At 36.2% G+C, this 21,769-nt stretch overlaps 1 long non-coding RNA gene and 1 pseudogene across 2 annotated transcripts; one reads left to right on the top strand and one right to left on the bottom strand.

Moving 5' to 3' along the window:
* The first annotated feature begins 5,439 nt into the window (after window positions 1–5,439).
* LOC113337317 lies at window positions 5,440–8,409 on the top strand. Of its 2 annotated transcripts, XR_003354174.1 has the most exons (10): window positions 5,440–5,838; window positions 5,922–6,015; window positions 6,134–6,191; window positions 6,304–6,366; window positions 6,602–6,951; window positions 7,030–7,217; window positions 7,303–7,397; window positions 7,548–7,712; window positions 7,825–7,896; window positions 8,062–8,409. It is a non-coding gene; the product is annotated as an uncharacterized LOC113337317 (long non-coding RNA). The 2 variants fall into 2 exon arrangements; XR_003354173.1 differs by having other exon boundaries at window positions 5,440–6,015.
* A 5,726-nt stretch (window positions 8,410–14,135) lies between these two features.
* Window positions 14,136–15,971, bottom strand: LOC113337346 (annotated as a pseudogene).
* Between the last annotated feature and the right edge of the window lie 5,798 nt (window positions 15,972–21,769).

The raw sequence follows: 21,769 nt of genomic DNA, 5'->3' as shown, positions 1-21,769 counted from the left end.
CACTATTTATTTATTTTTTTGCATCACAATAAATGTACTTTTCTATGTGTTTCAAAAGTTATTCTGAAACTAGGCTTGTTTATAATTTTTCAAATTAATTAAATCGAAAAACTTAAAGGGTGTTAAAGATGTCAGAAACAAAATCAATCTCAAAAGTCAAAAAAAGAAAAAAAAGCGCTTGAATAATTTTTTTTTCTTGAGGTAAAAAAGAATTATATCAATCAAGAAATATGGTACAATATGTTTAAAATCTCATTTTTATCAAAAACATTGAAAATAACACTAGATTTTAGAACCCTGCGCTGAATGTGAGAAAATCTGTGCCGGAAATGCTTTACTCGAGCTTCTTTTACTATATGGTCCGCTACAGAGTTATATTTCCTGTTTATATATTTTATGTGGGCTTGCGGAAGTTTCTTCAGTATTGAGATCACTTCTTGTAAGGTGTTATCCGCAGGCCAAGGAGAGTCTTTGCAAGACTTGTTGATAGTCTCCGTCAAAATTTTGTAGTCCGTTACTATTGGGACAGTGGATAATATATTTTTACTTAACCATGCCTGTAGTAAAGCTTTTGATTCTGCATGAAAAACTTTTTTACTAAACCATAATCGCTTCTAGAAATCATTTTCTGATACTTCAAACTTTTTTTTTGTTTTGAAGTCAAAAAAAATTATCTTTTAAGATGCATCCAAACTCGCATTTACTAAAAATTATTTTACCTCACAAATAAACTAAGTATCTTCTTTACTTTTAAAAGTTACAAAAAAACTTGACGTACCCTGAAAAAAAAACAAGTGATAAACCGCATAGACACATAATATGGGTTCAAGACAAGCTTGAACCCCCTAATTTCTCTTGTGGCGGGGCCCACTTTTTGTGTGAGTGCACGGTTTAGATCTTGTCTAAAAGGACGGTATGTGTAGAACCGCTGTAAAAGTTATTTCTTTTTGACTTTTTCCCCTTAATAAAGTCAAAAGTTAGTTCTTACCCAAGCACATAAATTAAAAGGGTCTTGTTAACTTGTATACCATATACATGTTAAAGTTCATTAAAACGATAATTTCTTGCATTGGAAACAAAATTTGTTTGTTTTATTATATTAAAAACAGTAATTCTTTGCATTGGGAACAAAAAATGTTATTTTTATTGCAAAAAAAACCAATTTCTAATAAAAATACAATCTCCAAAAATTTAAAATAATTTTTTATTAAACCTGTATAATATATTATACAGGTGTACAAATTAACAAAAGACTTAAGTTAATAATGCAAAAATGAAGAAAAATCGACTTCTTTTTACATCTTTCCCCACGAACAAATACTCATCTTCCGTGAAAATAATGTGGATAACTTTCTTTGTCGTACAAGAAGTAATTGTTCCTAAACAGTATCTGACACACTGACTCACTTGATTGATTGTCATGGACGGCGCATCATCACACACACTGTTAGGCCTACACACGTTTACGGTTGCAATTGTATGCGTCAGTAATTCGTACTCAAATACATTTATTCCGACTCCTTTTTCTTTTATTTGATCCATACGAATTTTGGTGCTCCGTGGGATTATTAGGAACTTACGGCAGTATTGGCATTCACAATCTCAGGAAAAATTGTTGGAAAAATTACGTGTCCTGTTATTTTTATTTGGCTAAATCGGGGATTATAAGAATTAATTTGGGCCTATCACTACGTGACAAGAAAAAGATATTTTGAAGTAAAACGAAAAAGCCTTTAACCAACTATTTCTCAGGGTGATTAGTGATAAAATATTGTGTTAGATGTGAAATTAGTTTGTGTTAATGAATCATTTGAACATGAAAAAATTAGAAATTTTGAAAGTTTTTGAAGAACACCAACTCAGAATCGGTATATGTTGTCATTGGTATCAACCGATTGTAACCTCAAAAATATACAGAGATTTTTTGAGACTTGCTTCTATCCATAATCAGTTTATATGGACATGAAAATCAACCGATTATCCAGAATCGGCTTATATGGGCATGAACATAAACCGATTGTGGGTAAAATTTTTTTCTTTTTTATCTGTGAATTAATGTGTTGTTAAACATCAAATAAAATTAAAATTCATTCTATATCCGAGTTAAGAATGAGTATAACTTCATACTCAATCTCAGATCGCTTAAGATGTTATACTCGTTTTCAATTCGAGTATATAAGTTATACGCGTTTTCAAATTGGGTAAAACAATACGAAACTATTTTAATTTTCATTTGTAATTGAAATGAAATCGAGTATGATTTCATCCTCATTTTATGATCGAGTATTAACTGAAAAAAAATGGGTTAACCAGAATCGGTTCACACGATATATATATATCGACTCCTGACATTGCACAATAGGAATAGTTTATAAAAATGCTCGTGTAATCCGATTCTAACAAAAAAAAAACACAGAAAAATAATTATCTCTTCCATACCAGAATCAGGCTATGTGGGCATTAATGTAAAACGATTCGGGTTCAATTTCCTCCAACCAGAATGCCCATCCATGACAACCGGTCTTTGTGGGCATAAACAACAACCGTTCTAAATGAAATCGATTTACAAGTGCATTGACGTAGACCAATTGTTATAAACCCAAAAAACTTTGATTTAAAAGAATTTTGAGTGATTACATGTTATTGAAACCTACTCCAAGGGATTGAGTTAATAGAAAAGTACCTGATTCGAGCTAAAATGAAAAATTACCTATTTTAGTGAACTTGGTGATAATCGACAATGTTTTCGTTTGATTTTGAATTCTTAATTTTGATGGAAATGGAAATGATTTTGATTTGATTTAGGTTTTTTTTTATTAGGATTTAATGAGGATAAATTAGTAGTATTAAAATTTCATAGAGGGTAAAATGGCAGTTTCATCAAACTTAGATACCTTTATCATTCTATATGGGATGGATGAAGAAATCCATAGACTCCAATTAATCATCATAGGCCCCAATTTAACCAAGTATTTTTATTAATCAATTCTTTTTCATTTTTTATCTTAACTTTTAAATCATGGGTCTTACCTTTATTTTTTTTTGACTAAAAAGGGAAAGATTTATTAAAAAGAGCTCAAGTCACTGAAGAAGTGACAAGAAGCAAAGAAGGGAAATCAGTGAATCACTGCATCCCAATTACAAATGAGCGTAGAAAGTGAAAAACCTGAAAAAATGTCAGATTTTAAAGCCCAAGTATACAACAAGCATTTAACTGCAATGATTAATTGGTTAGCATTTCTAGAATGATTGTTGTATAGACGGTTGTTACGCTCCTTCCAAATAGTCCACCAAACTGCAAACGGTAGTAAGCTCCAAATCTTCTTCAATCTTGAAGAAGTTTTCTTTGCTCCCCATTCCCATAAATTCATCTTCACATCACCTGATAGAGCCCAACGAACACCAAAACAATTTAGAAAATATGACCAGATGCTAGCAACTGAAGAATAATGAAGAAACATGAGTCATTTGTTTCAGCAAAATGATTGCAAAACAAAAAGTTTGAATCCTGCACTAATCCATCTCTGAACAACATGTCCAAAGTTGGAGCACCTTTATAACACAAAGTCCACACTAAAATGAGACCTTCATTGGCACTGTGGAGTTCCATAAATGTTTATCTGGAAATCTTAAAAAGCCCCCATCTTCCAAAGTAGTATAAGCATTAGCTACTGAAGGAGTATCCACATATCTACAAACTATAACATCTTCATCAGCATTCTGTGGAGGTTCACCAATCACCTGCAAGAGGTTTGCAACATCCAAAATTTCATTATCCTGCAGGTTTCCACAGAACTTAAAATCCCAGGCTCCATTAGAAGAAACCAAATGTTTCACCATTATATGTTTAGTCCTTGATATCCTGTACAAGTTGGGGAATAAGCTTTTGAGACAAGAATCACCTACCCAGACATCCTCCCAAAAATGAATGTTGTTGCCATTTCTCATAGTAAGCATTATACCTTCCTTAACAAACTCTCTGGATTTTAAGATTCCAAGTCAAAGACTATGACAAACTGATCTATTGAGCTGATTAGAAAATAATGCCTCAACATCACCCCCAAATTTTTGGTTTATAATTTTTCTCCATAGAGCTTGTTTTTCAGAGCCATATCTCCAAATCCATTTAGCATGTAAAGTTTTATTGACAATTTGCAATTTCTTAATTCCTATTCCTCCTATGGATTTAAGTAGATTGACCTTAGACCAAGCTACCCAACTTTTCTTCTTCACAGAATTGTTTGATCCCAAAAGAAATCTTGTCATTATTCTTTCCATCTCATTTGAAACTGATATAGGCATTTGAAACATTGATAAATAGTAAACTGGTAAGCTAGCAATAACACTTTGAATCATTATTAGTCTTTGAACTTTAGATAAATAAACTTTTTTCCAAGCTGCCAATTTTTGTTGAACTCTAATAATGATATCAGACCACACCACTTTGCTCTTATACTTACTGCCTATGAAGATACCAAGATAATTCATTGGTAATTAAGAACTAGAACAACCAAAATAATCAGCACAAACTTCTCCATTATGCAACTAGCCTAGGCCTACCATAGTGCTCTTTCTATAATTTACTTTAAGACCAAAAATCATCTCAAATGCAGTCAAAATATGCTTCGAATTTTGAACCTGCATCTCATCATCCTTGAGAAAAACCACAAGGTCATCTGCAAATTGTAAGTGACTTATTGTTATTCCGTTTTGAGTAACTTTGAAACCAGATATTAAATCATCAGAAGCATCTTTCTTGAGCATGAGTGAAAACATCCACTACACCAAATTCCCGGATTAGTAACAGCAATTTCTAACGGCTATGCAGCCGTTACAAAATTCCCGTTACAATGGCCATTACGAGAAATTAGTAACAGGCAGTAGCCGTTACTAATTTTAAAAAATTTTGTAACGTAGTAAGCCGTTACGAATTTTTTTATAGGCGTGCCAGTCACACGTTTGGTCACACTTGGGTAGTAACACCTTTAGAATTTGCGTGTGCCATTCACATGCTTTGACAGATTTTCCCACCCACAACAAAATGAACTAGAGGATGTTTCCCCTCCTTATCCTTCCGTATTTTTTCTCCTCTCTCGACTTTTCTCTTATTCTCCCTTTTCTCTTTTCTCTTCTTCTCTTCTTCTGTCTTTTCTCTTCTTATCTCCGACGATTCTGAAAAGTGAAAATTATAGGAAAACAGAGAATGAATCTGTATAGATGATGAGGGTGATGGTGTAATTGTTGATGTACGAAGGAGAACAAGCAGGAGTTTTAGGTTCTGTGTGAGGTGATGAATCAGGGAAAGAGTTAGGGTTTATTCTTGATGTGAAGAAATCACCAAAAGATGATGGATCTGTTGAGAACCCCAGTGATTCATGGTGGTGTTGTTAAATCAAGCGTTGATTCAACTCATCCGAAATGGTAAGTTGATTTAGGGTTTCTCAAATTAACTCGGAATCGTGTGTAATTGATTTATAAATTGAATAATTTGTGATGGGTTTGTTCTTGATTGAAGTATGGATAGATGTTTAGGGTTCACTTTTGGATTTCACAGGAAATTAGGGTCTTAGTTTTTCCCTAAATTAGGAACTAGGGTTTTCTGTGTTCACAGGGAATCATGTGGAGATTTCTTAGTTGGTGAAAAGCCTTGCTAATGTTTCCTTTCCATGTTCAATCTGATTTGTAATGTTGACTTCTTTGGGCTTCTATTGGAATATATGACAAGGGTGGAGTGTTGGAGTATTTCTATCGATCGGTCATGTCATATAGGCCCGAGTCGGACATCCAATTGCTTCGATTTGAATTATCCGGAGGATACCTTAGATATATCAAAAAGATGTACAATCAAACCTACTTCTCGATTCAATCTGATTTGTAATGTTGTATAGGAGGTTTCCATGTTCAATAATTTTGCTCTGCAGGAGAGCTATTGAAGTTTGTGGGGGTTGAGCCGTGTACACAGTGACAAACCATCTGATGGAAGATGTAAAGAAACATGCAGACCAATGTTTTCAGGTAACAAAGATGATAGTCTGTTATTAATTATTAATTTATATTTCCAGCAAATTCAGTTCTTAATCACCTTTTGTTGGATCTAGCTACTATAAAGTGATATGTTCTTCTTTGATTGCAGGGGGGAAGAGCAAAAGAAACTGGATATTCTTTGAAATGATGTATTTGTTAAGGCTCTCGTAAGTAGTGGAAGAACAATATGTCTTCGATAACTATTGAGTTAGATTTGACTATGGTGTTCAATGGATTTGCAATTGGTTAAGTAATTTATTTAATGCTCTTTATCGACAGTCTATTCTAGTAAAGGGAAGAGGACGAAGAAGCAACTTTTGTGGATCCAGCGTTGCGTGGAAGGTGACTGCTGATCCTCTCTCATATTGTGCATTCTATGTTAAGTGTTGCATGACCTGCAAGTTGTGGATATTTTCACTTGCAGCAATAACTTCATAACTGCTCCAGTTTATGTGAAAGTTTGAATGCATGGTTTGGTTTTGATTAGCATCGGTGAAACAATGTACTCTTGCATTGACTAAATCATGCAATGTTCTGTTGCTGTTTGCTATCTTTTTTGTGATTGTTGGTATACAAGGATGATGGTTCCTTGGTGTCGATATATTCACTTACGCGGAGTAATGCTCAAGATGGACATTTAACTGCTGGCCGAAAGGGTATCAAACGACTATGAACGGTAATACATATACACATGTGGTTGGGGAAAACTGTGCCATCTAATAAATTTTATTGGATGTTCTCACAGTCACAAAGGTTTCTCCTCTGATTTAAAGCAATTATCAAGCAACAAGATATGCATTGCCGGCCATGCATGAGTTTGTTTTACCCGAAAACTGTGTTTTGTTTAGTTACGTTAAAAAAAATGCTTTTCAAACCTACTTCAATGAAGTTTCTTTGTGGAATGCTGAAAATGGAAGCTGCCACCAGGTATATGAATTAAAACTTGTCTTTGTTTTGTAATTTCTTCTCCACCTTAGGTAGTCTGAGTATTTATATATGATGTAGGTATTAAGACTGGCCAACAGTGATGGTGAAGCTGAAATGTCTGACCTTCCCTGGGCTTTATCGAGGCCTACAACCAAGTAAACTAGATATCAGACGACCAAAGTATCGAATTGATGAGTTGACCGAGCCACCGTTCAATGCTTCCTTTACCTGGTGGGGACTTGTTAACAGGAGGAACGGATTCCAGGGTTAAGATCTTAATATTTATTTTCTTTGCCTTGGTTTTATATTGGATAGTAAGTCCACTGTGCTGATCAACTCTGTCAATTGCAGTCCTGATCGTAGTTACTGGATGCATTTGTGGGCCAATGTTGAAAGGAATAAGAAATGAGGACCTCGATGAAACTAGATCAAGTTTTGGGGTGCAGGTATGTTGAACAATTATGGCATATTTAGCTGACACTTGACATAGTTGCATGATGAACTTTAGGGGGTATTAACCATGGCCCAAGATCACAACTCTGGCTAGGTCATTAGACTAGTAATAACTGATTTTCACTTGTTGGTAATGAAAATAGGAGATCAACAAGAGTTCTCCAGCAACCAAATTGACAACAAAAGCGCTATTCTCAGCCGCTGCTACTGATTCCACGGGTTGCCACCATGACTCCATCCTTCCTCTGGCTTCTGTGGAGTTGAATCAGAGACTTGTTATTTCAAGCAGTAGAGACGGAGCCATCAAGGTGTGGAAATAAAATGTGTGTAATGATATGTGGGTGACTAATTGTACTATTTAAGTAGTGCAGTTCATTTAAGATATGTGTAATGATATCTGTCTTTATGTTTTGATTGCAGGGATCTATCGAGCAATAATTTTTCAGGAAAGGTGTCATTTTCTGTTGCTGATCTTGAGCATCTACTTACCTTGTAAGTAAAAATTCCTTGCTCTGAAGAGTTGTTGTCAGTTGCAGAATATCAACTCCTTATATATAAGCCCTGATTTTCTTTGTCCTGCGAAAATTATTGTTGTATACTTAAACTGTTTTGGATTGCCGTTTTCTATCTCAGCTCTGTCTTGCATGTTGGCTGCAGGATTCTAACTAATGATAGTTCTTAAGGGGAAATTCCATCTCAATTGATTTGGAAATTGTACACTTAAAGCCTGGGATTATGTAGAACTTGATCAAGAATGCAACTAGTGTCTTAAGTAAGCTTCTATATAGTGTTTGAGATGAACTTAAGAGTGATTTAAGTGAGAATGAACTGAACTTAGGAAGTTTCCATGTATTCCCTTAGAATTTTTTTGGTATTTATAGAATTTGTATTCTTTTTTGGTATGAATCGAATGAATGTTGATATGAATTGAATGACGACGCTATTCTTGAATGTGGATGATTGATGGAATCAAAAGTGTATGCAGGTAAGTTTGGAATGTTGGCGTATTTCCGGCAGAAAATAAACTGCCAGTCATATTGACCTGGTCAAAATGGGTCGGTGTTGACTAGTTTTGACCAGGTCAATATTGACTGGCAGTAATTCATTTTGCTGTTACAAAAACATTCGTAACGCAAGGGATCCGTTACAACCTTCCACGTAGTAACTGCTCTAAGCTGTTACAACTTGCCACGTAGTAACGGCTTGACAGCGTTGCGACCGCTCTGTTACAAATAAAATTTGTAAAGGCTGCTAGCTGTTACCAAGTGGAAAATTCGTAACGGCTCAAACTGTTACGAGGACCGTTACAACCCAAATTCGTAATGGCCTCAAAGCCGTTACGAAAATTTGTAATACCCTCTTTTGCAACAGGTGAAAGCCGTTACAAATCGTTTTGTAACGGCTCTGCGCTGATACTAATCCCAGAATTTGGTGTAGTGATCTCAGCAACTAAAATGAAGAGAAAGGAGGAGATAAGATCACCCTGTCTTATGCCTTTTTGACTCTTGAATAAATCAGTTGCTTTACCTTTCAGTAAGACTGCAAATCTAGGAGTAGAAATACGCCATTTTATCCAGCTTCTCCACCTCATACCAAAACCAAACCTTCCCAGAGTGATGTCTATGCAATTCCAGTTCAAATTGTCAAAATACTTATCAAAATCCACCTTGCAAATCAAACCAATTTCTTGCATTCTCAATTTTGAATCAATAAGCTCTGAAGCTGTTAAAATTCCATCTTGAATTTTCCTGCCATGCACAAAAGCCCGTTGAAATTCAGAGATGATAGAAGGAAGAACTAGTTTCATTCTTTCAGCCAATAATTTTGTACACACTGCCTGTTAGGCTTATATGCCTAAAATTATGAAGAGTCACATCCCCAACACACTTTAGAATCAAAGTAATATTTGTACAATTAATCCTCCAGTCAAGCTTACTTGTAACTTTAAACTCTTTCACCACCTGCATCAAATCAGACTTAATGACATCCCATGCAAATTTATAGAATTCTATAGTGAAACCATCTAGTCCAGGACTTTTATTGGAGCCAAAATGATCCACTACCTTCTTCACTTCCTCTTCTGAAAAACGAACCTCCAAATGTATACTATCTGTACCAGAAATTGTAGGAACCTCCAAGATTTCATAACCAGGTCTGACCTTATGATTCTTAGTGAATAAAGAAGAATATAAGTTCTTGGTTTCATCAGCTATTTGCTTCTTATCAAAACATAAAACCCAATCTATCTTGAGACAGTTGATGCTATTGAGTTTATATTTGAATTTTGCAATCTGATGCAAATAAGCTGAATTCTTCTCTCCATCCTTAACCCATTTCTCTTTGGCTCTTTGAGCAGCTCTTATAGCAACATTCAAAGATAAAGAAGCATGTTACAATTTTGCTTGTTCTCTTTCTTTCACTTCAGCATCTGTCAGGACAACCACTTCCTCCAAATTATGCAACACATCAATTACAAGCTCCAAATTATCTATTTGAGATTGCAAATTACCATAAGTACTCTTTTGCCAGTTCTTGATAAAAAAAATTAGACCTTAAAGTTTCTTTGCAAACATAAAACTTGGGGTACCAGTAAAAGATAAATTGTCCCACCAGATTTTTAAGTTGTTCAGAAAATATGGATGCTGCAGAATAAAGTTATCTAATCTGAAAGGTGCCTTCAACTGTTCACCAAAATCGCAATGCAACATAATTGGAGCATGATCAGATAAAAGTCTTCTAAGCCTTTCTTGGAGGAGAGGTACAATGATTTATGAATTCAGGACAAAGTACTCTTTTGACAGTTCTTGATAAAAAAAATTTAGACCTTGAAGTTTCTTTGCAAACATAAAACTTGGGGTACCGGTAAAAGATAAATTGTCCCACCAGATTTTTAAGTTGTTAAGAAAATCTGGATGCTGCGGAATAAAGTTATAATCTGAAAGGTGACTTCTATTGTTCACCAATGTAGCATAAGTAGAGCATGATCAGATATAGGTCTTCCGAGCCTTACTTGCAGGAGAGGTACAATGATTGATGAATTCATGACAAAGAAGAAACCTATCTAACCTTATTAAAAGAGGAGGTTGCTGAGAATTTGTCCAAGTAAATATCCCGCCAGCCATAGGGAGATCAATCAAAGAAAATCTTTGAACAAAATCTCTGAAAGAATTCCTATATGCAGTACCACCACCTGGTAAATTCCTCTCATCAGCATTTAGGATAACATTGAAATCACCTCCAATGAGCCAAGGATCATCATACAGGATTCTTATGTCTCTCAACTCTTGCCAGAATTGTTTATAATACCCTGAATCAGAAGCTCCATAAATTGAAGTGAAAATCCAAGTAAAATCATCCATCACATTCCTAAATTTAAGAGAAACAGAGAAAGCACCAATTAAGTGATCCTCCATCACTATTACACCTTCCTTCCACATGACAATAATGCCACCAGAAGCAAAGAAAATGTAATACATCTGTTGTTACCCCATAGTGATCAGATTATTCTATCATCAACTAACTCCATTTTAGATTCTTGAATAATACAAATTATAGGATTATGCTTTGCAATTGCCGATTTAACTGCAACAGTATTTGGATCCTAACCCAAACCCCTGATGTTCCAACTTAAGATTGTGTGATCCATTAAGAAACATTTGAATCCCTAGAAGCAATTGGGTTAAAACCCTTCTCCAAATCTGAATTCTCCATAAATTTTTCATAATTGAGAGCCTCAATTTTACCATCATCCTTATCATCCTTTCTTGCTTCATCCATAACATCCTCTGCACTATCAAATTGACCCAAACCATCATCATCTTCCACTATAGGTAATTCCATGTTCACCAACTCCTTTGAAGTCATTTGAACTAGTTCATAACAAATCAAATTAGTTGTTGGGTAATTAGTAGAAATACCCAAATACTTATTGAAATTCATCTGCTTCTCAACTTCAGTCAGCTGAAGACTATTTTGATTATCTTGAATTTGATTAATTGAGCTGACTCTAAAATCTCCAACGGCTGAGACAAAATCGAATCTTATTATTGGTTATGGCCCTGCTGCATACCGTAACCAATAGAATTAGAAGAATTCAAATTTGAATTTAAAGGTGAGAAACAATGGTTTAGAGAAATTCGGATCATGGATTGGAGTTCCACCCTTTTCTGATGTAGAGTCGATATCCAGGTCTAAACCCGCACCATTGGATACAACTCTCCCCGTCTGACCCATATCCAGATCCGAATTCTCTCTCGAGTCATGGGCAGGAGTTCCACCGTTATTCGGTGTAGAGCCGATATCCAGGTATAAACCCGCACCACCGGACACCACTCTCCCCATCTGGCCCATATAATAACCCGAACCCGTCTTTTTTCTTCTCACTGTTACCCATGGGATAACCACTTCATTGTCCAAATCCACTGAATTGCTTTCAGCAATTGACTTGACCTTATCAATATGGCTAGCCCCTAGCTGAAATTTAGTCACCTTCCTCCAAACCTTATTAAGCTTTTTTAGCGCCTGATTTGACGCTTAAGAGAAGTTTGAATTTGAAGTATTCTGTGACTGACTTTTAGGGTGAGAATTCGCATTAGAATGATTCACCGCCTGAGAACTCTCCTTTGGATTGGACTTCAGTTGATCATCATGACCAAGATTTCGATCAATGATAACAATGGGTGATCTGAGTTTTGGTTTATGATTAAGAAGATAAAAATGAGGATCATGAATCCACTAGATACTTAACCAAAACTTTTGAAACAAAACAACTGCCAGAATTTTATGCAAGTGGACTTTTACTTTGATCAAACATCTGTTAAGTTTTGAATAACTTGCAGAATCAGCATGTAAGGATATAAAAATACCCCAAGAAGCACAAATAGTGCTAAATGAATGTTGATTTCAAAGATGAAATGGCAGACCACGGATACCAACCCAGAATTCATTTTCTGAATGTATTCCTTTACCAATACATGCATCTTCAACCCTCCAATGCCTTAATGAGATTTTTATCTTCCCCAGCGTAAAGAATTGTTCCTCTCTGAAACTGTTAAAAACAACTTCAGAATCTGCATAAAGAAAACCTAGCTTCCCATGAACACTTCTTATATTTATTTTATTTTTCCAGTTTAATCTTTTCTGCAACTCCCAACCAATTTCGTTCCATCCAACATGTGATGAATGAACTTCAACAGCTAGCGGTAGATGATAAAAATCTCTATCAGTAGTTTTTTGAGTTGACAACCTTGGAAAATTTTTCTCTGTCAATTTAAAATCTTGCAGAGATTCACCCGATGACTTATTAGTGGAAAGCAAAGAAGGATTCAAAGATTCCAAGAACTTTTTCCAAATATGGCCATTCCTACCATATGGAATACATATGAAACTTCTTGGAGAAGATGATGGAGAGATCTCATCAATTCTTAAGAAACTCCCACAAGAATTTTCCAACCAATGAATCTGTATTACAGTTTCTTTAAATCTTTTCGACCAAATTTTACCCGCTCCAAATTCTCCATCTAACGCCATCATCAGAATTGCCGAGAACCAAGGCAATGATAATCTGGGTAGAATTATGTTATTTGAGATGTTTTTGTATTTCTCTTTACATTTCAGATCAGAAACCGTCCAAAAGAAAGAAAAAGATTTAGAAGTAAAAACTAAGGAAGAGATTTGATCTACCTTCATAGTAAAACAAAACTAAAAAAAACCTAAAAGCGACGAAGAACTCTACTACCCAATAAATCCCGGTCCCAAGGGGAAGGATCAAAAATCCGTCCTTGGGCTGCAGAGAAGTTCAGAATAACACACTTCTAAACTGAATCAGTCACGGATGATTGAGCGAGAAAAAGGCTGAATTCTTGGATTGAATCGCCATTAGAAAACCATTGGGTCTTACCTTTCATTTTCCTTTTTCCAATTATAACTTCAGCGCCGCTTTTTAATGTACCATATGTGTAGAGAATTTTTAAACCGCACAAACTCATGTTTTTTAGGTGGGTCCTGCTGGGCCCGCAGAGAATAGCAGGGATGCTGCTTATGTGAGTACTTTTTGGACGTTTTTATTTTAACACGGTTTTTTGTGCGGTAAGTTAAGAATTTTTATTATAACTTTTACCGACCTCAAATAAATTATCGTTTTGGATTTTTCCATTCACCAAGTACAGAAGCAATGTGTCTTCAAAAATGTGTCTTCCATCCCTGATCAAGTATTTTCTTTTCCTTATTTTATGTTTCTCATGAAGGTTGTTTTCTATGTGTTCAGAATTGCAAGTGCTAAAAGTGTGATAATAATCGAATTTCGCAATCCAATGAAAAACGTATTGCGGTTTTCTATATTTTTGAATTCTTCCATTCACGGCCATAAAAAATATTGTCGACACTGCGAGTGAATCCAGTGAATTTTAAACCAATAGAATATTTCCTTGTCTAATATTCCAACTTTTTGAAGGTCCTTTTCATTCATTCAGAACAAACTTTCTAATCGAATCGGTCAGTCGTTCACGGTTCACCACTCAACAAACTTTCTGTCATGATTTCGTATCAAACTAAAGAAAGAAAAGCTTGGAATATGTACACCTTATTCTGTTATCAAGATGTCCCAAGTCCCCACTAACCACATCAATCAAATCCACCGAAAATGCATATTTTGTGGTACCCCATATTTCAAAGAGCTTTTTGAAATGCAGCGGGGAGGGTCTTGAGGGTATGTCAGGTCCTGGTTCCGCCGCTGGTGGCACCATGAACTCGATAAAAGCTGCACATATGTACCTCGTATTTTTTGTGATTTTTCACGGTGTTCAAGGACTGGATTTCTCAACTTTAGACTGACTGACGAGCAATCTGACTCGCCATATTGTAGATGGCAGGAGCATTTTCGTGTGTCAAGTCTCCTGCAATAAAATCATGTACAACTCCATCTATTTGGATCCAACTTCGCCCAGATGGTTTATTCACCTGCATCTCAACCATCCTTTGTTTAATCCTCTCGACGTGATCCCATTTCTTGGCTGATGCATACACATTGGCTAGCAGAACTAGATATCCGGCGGCTCGATTTGGTTTAAGTTCAACTATGTGATCTCCTGCATACTTTGCAATCTCTATATTCTTGTAGACCCTGCAACCACCGAGTAGAGCACCCCATATAACATCGTTTGGTTTCATCGGAATGGTCTGGATGAGTTGTTGTGCTTCATCCAGTAACCCAGCACGGCTAAATAGATCGACCATACACCCATGATGTTTGATGTTAGGTTGAATTTCGAAAGATAGAACCATGTAATCGAAATAATGACGGCCTTCTTTGACCATTCCTGTATGGCTACAAGCACAAAGTACACCAAGAAATGTTACTTCGTCTGGTCTCACTCCTGCAGTTAGCATCCATCTGAATACGCCTAGTGCTTCCACTCTGCAACCTTGTTTCGCAAAGCCTACGATCATAGTATTCCAGGAAATCAAACTTCTATGCAGCATACCCTTGAATGCACTATAAGCTTCTTCAATTGCTCCACAATTTGCGTACATGTGAATTATCGCATTAGTCAAAGAAACAGATTGCTGCAGGTTTATACCATCTGAACCCTTCTCAATGTAAGAATGAATCTGTCTTCCTAATTTCAAGTCTCCCAATTCGGCACAAGCCGATACGGCTTCCACCATCGCGACCTGATCCAGTTCAATACCTGCTCTTTGCATTTCACCAAACAACATCAACGCTAGCTCACATCTCCCGTTACGCGCGTAACCAGAAATCATGGTCGTCCATGAAACGACATTCTTCTCCGGGATTTCTTCGAACAATTTCCATGCTTCGTCTACTCTGCCAGACCTAAAATGCAGCGAAAGCATCAAATTACACGTCACAACACTTCTTTGAGTCATTTTACTGAACATTTCGCAAGCATCAAATTATCACCTCCAGCCACGGCATCCATGTTGACTAGTTTTGTCTGCAAAATCACATTGGAACACAACCCTTTCAACAAAATCCTCGCATGAACTTGTTCTCCTTCCCTCAACGATGATTTCGAACAAGCGGTAAGAAGGAATGAATAAGTAAACTCATCAGCAGCATGTACCATTCCCGTTCTTTCCATTTGTTTGAATAACTTGATGGATTCTTTAGACGATGACTCGCTTGAAGCGTAGCCTCTGATCATCTGATTCCATATACTTAAACTAGGATTTTCAATGAGCTGAAAAGTTTTGTGCGCATATGAAAGTTCACCGTAATCAATACAGAAAGATAATAACTTCGCAATAATGTAATTCTTCTGGGAGAAACCATTTGTTATGATCTGTGTATGTATCTGAGTAAGCCGTCCAGTGGTTTCGCATTTCTGCAACAACGAGAACAGGTGCTGCTGCAGTTGTCTAGAGTTGGGTAAAGATTTCTTCGATTTCATCAAGGACTAAAATTCATGAGTTGTCTACTTAAGAGTAGATAAGTGGGTGGCCGATAACAACATAGAGAGCTCAGACAAAAGAAAGTTACACCGGCGAGAAGTTGAAATGGAATGCTGAACTGAATTCCCAGTATATTGCCCACACAGGCTCAGAGCTCAAACTAGCTGGAGAGACACAGAGGCTAATGCACACTTAAAATTATTCTAGCTCTGGCCAATACAAATGGAGCGCGTAGTACTGGAATCCGCTTAAATCGAACTATGGATAATATCCTAGTGGGCTTGCAGCTAGGTTGAGTTGCCCTATAAATACAAATGTCAAAACCCCAACAAACCCTAGATCTCATTTTTGTTGATTTTGTCCCTCAAATTAAAATCTCCAATCAGTAGCAGATGGGTTCAAGATGGAGCGGTGCTACTGGTTTTATATGGGATCCTGTGAGAGTAACTGAGTTACTGAGAGATGTAATTTTCTCTTTTCTGTTTTTACTTTATGTTGGGTGTCTTGTGTGTGGGTGCGTGTAGATGTTTTCCACTACACCATTTTTTAGGGATTAGCAACGGTGATATGAGAACGGTCGGAACGGCAGATCGACGTGGAAAAACACGGTGTTGCATTTTTCGCAACGGCATAAGCTCCGTTGCGACTCTTGGTCAACAACAGAGTACGTTGCGACGCAGTTTATTCGCAACCAAGGTTGGCCGCTGCTAAGCTGTTTCTATTTACATGAATACCCCTATCCGGAACTAAAATGTTATTGGTTATGGTTCTAATTTACTGGTTCTGGTTCTAATTTAGCAACAGATCAAATACGTTGCTAATATTTTGCAACATAAAAAAAAGGCCAAGTCTTCATTGATCTGGTCAAAATCCATTTCCCCCCATGCAGTTACCCAGTTCCCCATATTCATCATTTCCACAACTATACATTCATTCATTCAACATCCATTCATTCATGCAACATACAAAACTGCATCATATTATGAAAAATGAATTTTTCAATTGATTTTAACAAAAAGTATGAGTATTTGATACAAATGTATTCTAAGTATCATAACAAACTAATGTACACATTAGAAACATACTTGGTTCCTAAGTCCAGTTCATGTAAAGTTACGAAATTCCTAAGTTCTTCTAACTTAAATCACTATAAGGAGATACTACATAAACTTACAAATCTTGCAACTGCTAAGGGACCTAATGGCTGCTGCTTATAAGAAGAGACAGAGTAATGAAACAGTACACAAACTTGGAACTTATAAATAATAAGACTTGATGAATTATTCGCATAAAAATCTATTGTGGTTGGGTCGTCATTATATCTCATCTGTAACATCAAAAATCCAAAAAAATTCCCTCAATTTTTATCTTGATCCAACAAAATTGTTATTAGGAGTTGATTATAAGGTTCCCTGGAAGATTTCAAGGGTTGCTTCCAAGGTCTTCAAATTATTTCATTAAAATCACCCTTCTGAATCTGCTAAACAAGAAGAATTTTTTTTTTTTTTTTTGATCTTCATAAAATTGATGGATTACTACTCAATGACTCATATGCGGTTCCCAAACCCAAATGGTTTCAGCCAAAGTTTTTTTTTTTTTTTTGTAGTATGTCACTTATGTTAGTAATTTTGTTTTGGGCAGCGTCTTGGGGGACCAATCTCCTCGACCGTTGAGATCCATAAGGGGTAGGGTTTTAAGATGTGAGTGGAGCCTCCAAAATTGATTTGAATGCTTGAATTTCATTGTTCCACAATTGTACTATGAAATTTGGTCTTCCATTACCTTTTATGGTTTTGTCCAATTTAAATTTGCAGTGCTCTTGGGAATTGAAATTACACCTGATCTTGTGAAACAATGGAGATACAACGGTGGCATCACGTTCCAGCCCATTGATCCTCAGTAGGGGGTCCGATTTGTGTGGAATGAGCCACTATTTCAATGACACATAATGGGGGACATCTTGGGGATGGTTTGTGGTTTGGTTTAATGTGCGTCCTAGTTTTTACATTTGTTGACATGGTGCTGAGATAAAGTGATGGACCTGGCCCAGGCTCGAGGCAGTTTCACATCCTGGATTATGTTGACCGAACCATGGGGTGGTAGCGGTACTGGGTAAGGTGCTTGAGATTTCAGAGAGATGAAGATGATGCCAGCGCCGGGATAGAAAGAGTAAACGCCCCCCTGCAAACTCAATGCTTTGCACAATCCTCAAAAAATCTTTATAGTAACTTTAGTAGTTTTTTGTTTGAGATTTTTGTGATAATAGAAAGATTGGATGCCAAATTATAGTAAACCAAGACACTTTTTTGTGTAGCAAAAGAGGAGACGGCTAAAAACACTCTTATCAACCTTGTGCATGACCGAGTATCCAGGTGATGACCAAGTTCACACATGTGCCATCTTATCCTGCACCACTAACCTTCTTAACCTTCACTGCATCAGACATGCATATGAGTACAGCTGAGTGTTACACACCATTATGCAAGTACAAAATCCTTGTGGGACAAACTATTTGTTAGTTATTATCTAACTGTATAACCTCTCCAGTATTTCTGTTTCTGTTTACTTGATACGATTTCATTAATAAAGAACTATGCTACAAAACTTAACAGAAAAGAGAATATGATGCAGTGAACTTGGCTTCTAATAGTCTAAATGGACATTAAAATTCTTGTCTGGAACATGAGGGGTTGCACTGCTACAGATAAAATGGATGCATTAATAAAGAAAGTGAAACCAAATGTATGCTTGATTCAAGAAACACATACGAACAACTGATGGTGGGTCAAAGGGCAATCATCAATTTCAATGGAGAGATATACCATCCCAAGGGCTTTCAGGAGGACTTTTGTCAATTTGGGATGATACACACGGATGAACTAATTGGTCCAAATACATTATCACAAAAACTGAAGATTAGATTATGAATGGTGGGAATTCTGGGAGGAGATGGAGGATCTAACTGGATGGGCCAATGAGCATTGGGTGATTTCAACACAATAACAAGGAGAGGAGAAAGAAACAAGCCAGGAGGATCAAGAAGAAACCGCAAATTATTCAATGAGTATATGGGGAAACTCATCCACTGATAGATTTGCCACTAAATGGAGGATTGTATACCTGGTCAAATATGCAGCAAAACCCTTTATTATGCAGATTGGACTAGTAACTCCACAATTTGAAGGTAAATTCCATTTCATAACTCAAACTGTTTTGTCAGATCATTCACCTTTGTTGTCCAATATCAATAGAAACAAACCTCCATTTAGAGTTGAAAGCTTTTGGTTCACTCATCCTAACTTTCTTACAAATCTGCAATTATGGTGGAGTGCTATGACATACAATGGATCTCCAAGTTACATTATGTCAAATTCTTAAGATATGGAGTAAAGAGACATATGGACAAGTTGCTGAAAAGAAAGATGAACTGACAAGAATGATAGATGCTCACAACATGATGGAGGAATCTGGAGCTTTAACAAACCAGCAATTCACAGAAAGAGCAGAGTGGATATCAGCACTGAAACAAATAAATTTAAATAATACAAGGAAATGTCTAGCTAGAGCTAAAACTCAGCATTTCAAACAAGGTGAGCTAACACCAAGTATTTTCACAATATATCAAATGGAAGAAGAAGAAGAAACACAATACAAAAGTTAGTGAAAAATGGGGAAGATAATTTCCGTCAAGAAGACATTTACAAAGTCATTTCTTCAGACCAATAAGTCTGGTTAGCAGCATTTACAAAGTCATTTCTAAGGTGCTGACACAAAGGTTTAAACAACTACTTCCAAAACTGATCTCAGAAAATCAAGGGGAATTCATTGCAGAAAAACAAATTTTGGATGGGATTCTCATTGCAGAAGAACTAATAGACTCTAGATTCAAATAAAAAAAGCAAGGGATTTTATGCAAACTCGACATTCAAAAGGCTTTTGATAATGTCGGTTGGCACATTATAAGTAATGTTTTAAAATGCTCAGGATTTGGAGATAAATGGAGTAGATGGATGCATTGGTGTGTATCTACTGCTCAGCACTCAATTCTAGTAAACGAAAGCTCCACTGCAGAATTTAAACCACATAAAGGGATAAGACAGGAAGATCCATTATATCCTTTTCTTTTTATATTAGTAGCTGAAATCTTCTCAAAAATGATGAGAAATGCAGTGCAATTAGACATGATATCTGGTTTCTCTATCAATTCAGTTCATGTATCGCATCTACAATATGCAGATGATACTCTAGGTTTTCTAAATGATTTCGAAGATGAAGCTGACAATTTGGTTATCATTTTACAAATTTTTGAAGCCATTACAGGACTGAAAGTGAACTTTAATAAAATCTCAGTAATAAACATAGGGGCAGATGAGAAGATTGAAGACATTGCAAAAATTCTCGAATGCAAGATAAAAAAACTACCACTGAAATATCTTGGCATGTCAGTTGGGGATCTATGCAATTTGGGACACTATCATTGAAAAATTTCAAAGCAGGAAGATTATTATTGATAAAAACAACTTTATCAAGCCTCCCAATATACTACATCTCTATCTTCCAGATGCCAGTTCAAGTAGAGAAGAAACTTAATCTGATCATGAGGAATCTTCAGTGGGGATCCTCGGCTGAAAAATATCATGGGAAAAGAGTTGTAAACCAAAGAAATTTGGAGGGTTGGGCATTAGAAATTTGAAACTTACTAACAGGGCTTTGATGGCAAAGTGGCCTTGGAGATTTGCTGAAGAGAAAAAACAACTATGGAGAAAGCTTATACAAGAAAAGATAAACACTCACTCTAAAGCACTATGGGTTAAAGAATCCAACAAACCACAAGGAAGAGGTATGTGGAACAATATCCAAAAACAAAAGGAGATTGTGGAGCAAGTTACTATCACTCAAATTAAAAAAGGAGATGCCATCAGGTTTTGGTGGGATAAATGGACAGGAAATCAAGCTCTGAAGAACCAATTTCCTAACATCTTCAAATTTGCAACCAAAAAAGAAGCAACAGTCAAGGAAATGATTTTAAACAATTCTTGGGATTTGCAGCTCAGAAGGAATTTAACTCAGCGGGAAATACCTGAATTGTTGGCCTTGTTTTCAGCTTTGGGAATTCCTCAAACTCTGGATGAAGAACTAGAAGATGATATTACGTGCTCATCACCCAGGAGGATTTAGCTCAAAACTCTGCTATAAATGGTTGATGGAGCAAATCCCAGTCATTCATAATGAAGTTCCTCATTTTTGCATCTGGATTCAGTTGGTACCACCTAAGATTCAATTCCTCATGTGGACTGCGGCTCAAAAGTCAATTGCTACAACTGATAATTTAGTCAGACGAGGATGCCAGATACAAAACCTAATTTGTTCACTATGCAATTCAACACCAAAAACAGTAGATCACCTTCTTTTACACTGCTCATATTCTCACTCTATATGGAATTACTTCATTGGAGGATTTAATATTGAAGGCTATTATCGGGGCGTCACATTCCATTAGAGGGGCGTCACCTAATAGGACAAAAACGGGTCATCCATAAGTAATATCAAAAACTCCTTATCTCAAATAATTTTTTAATGACTAAACAACCCTTATTTAGTTAATTTTAATTTATTTAATTATATAAAAATTAAATTAATGAATTTTGCTGGATACTTGGTGAATTATGGGACAAAGTTTTTACGGGAAGAAAAACTGGCCGTAAAATAAACTTCTATAGTAGGAAATAATCCAAACCTGGACGTAAAATCACTTCTACGGTTGGAATTAAAAGGAACCTGGACGTAAAATGAGCTTCTATGGTTGGAACTAATTCAAACTTGGACGTCAAACTACATGCAAATAAAATTCTACAGTTGGAATTAATCCAAACCTGGACGTAAAATTACTTCTACGGTTGGAAATAATCCAAACCTGGATGTAAAATCACTTCTACAGTTGGAATTAAAAAAA

This window comes from Papaver somniferum, unplaced genomic scaffold, assembly GCF_003573695.1.
Source record: "Papaver somniferum cultivar HN1 unplaced genomic scaffold, ASM357369v1 unplaced-scaffold_16, whole genome shotgun sequence".
NCBI classification, from domain to species: domain Eukaryota; kingdom Viridiplantae; phylum Streptophyta; class Magnoliopsida; order Ranunculales; family Papaveraceae; genus Papaver; species Papaver somniferum.
Note: the sequence above shows the minus strand (reverse complement) of the source record. Positions and strands in the feature narration are given on the sequence as shown.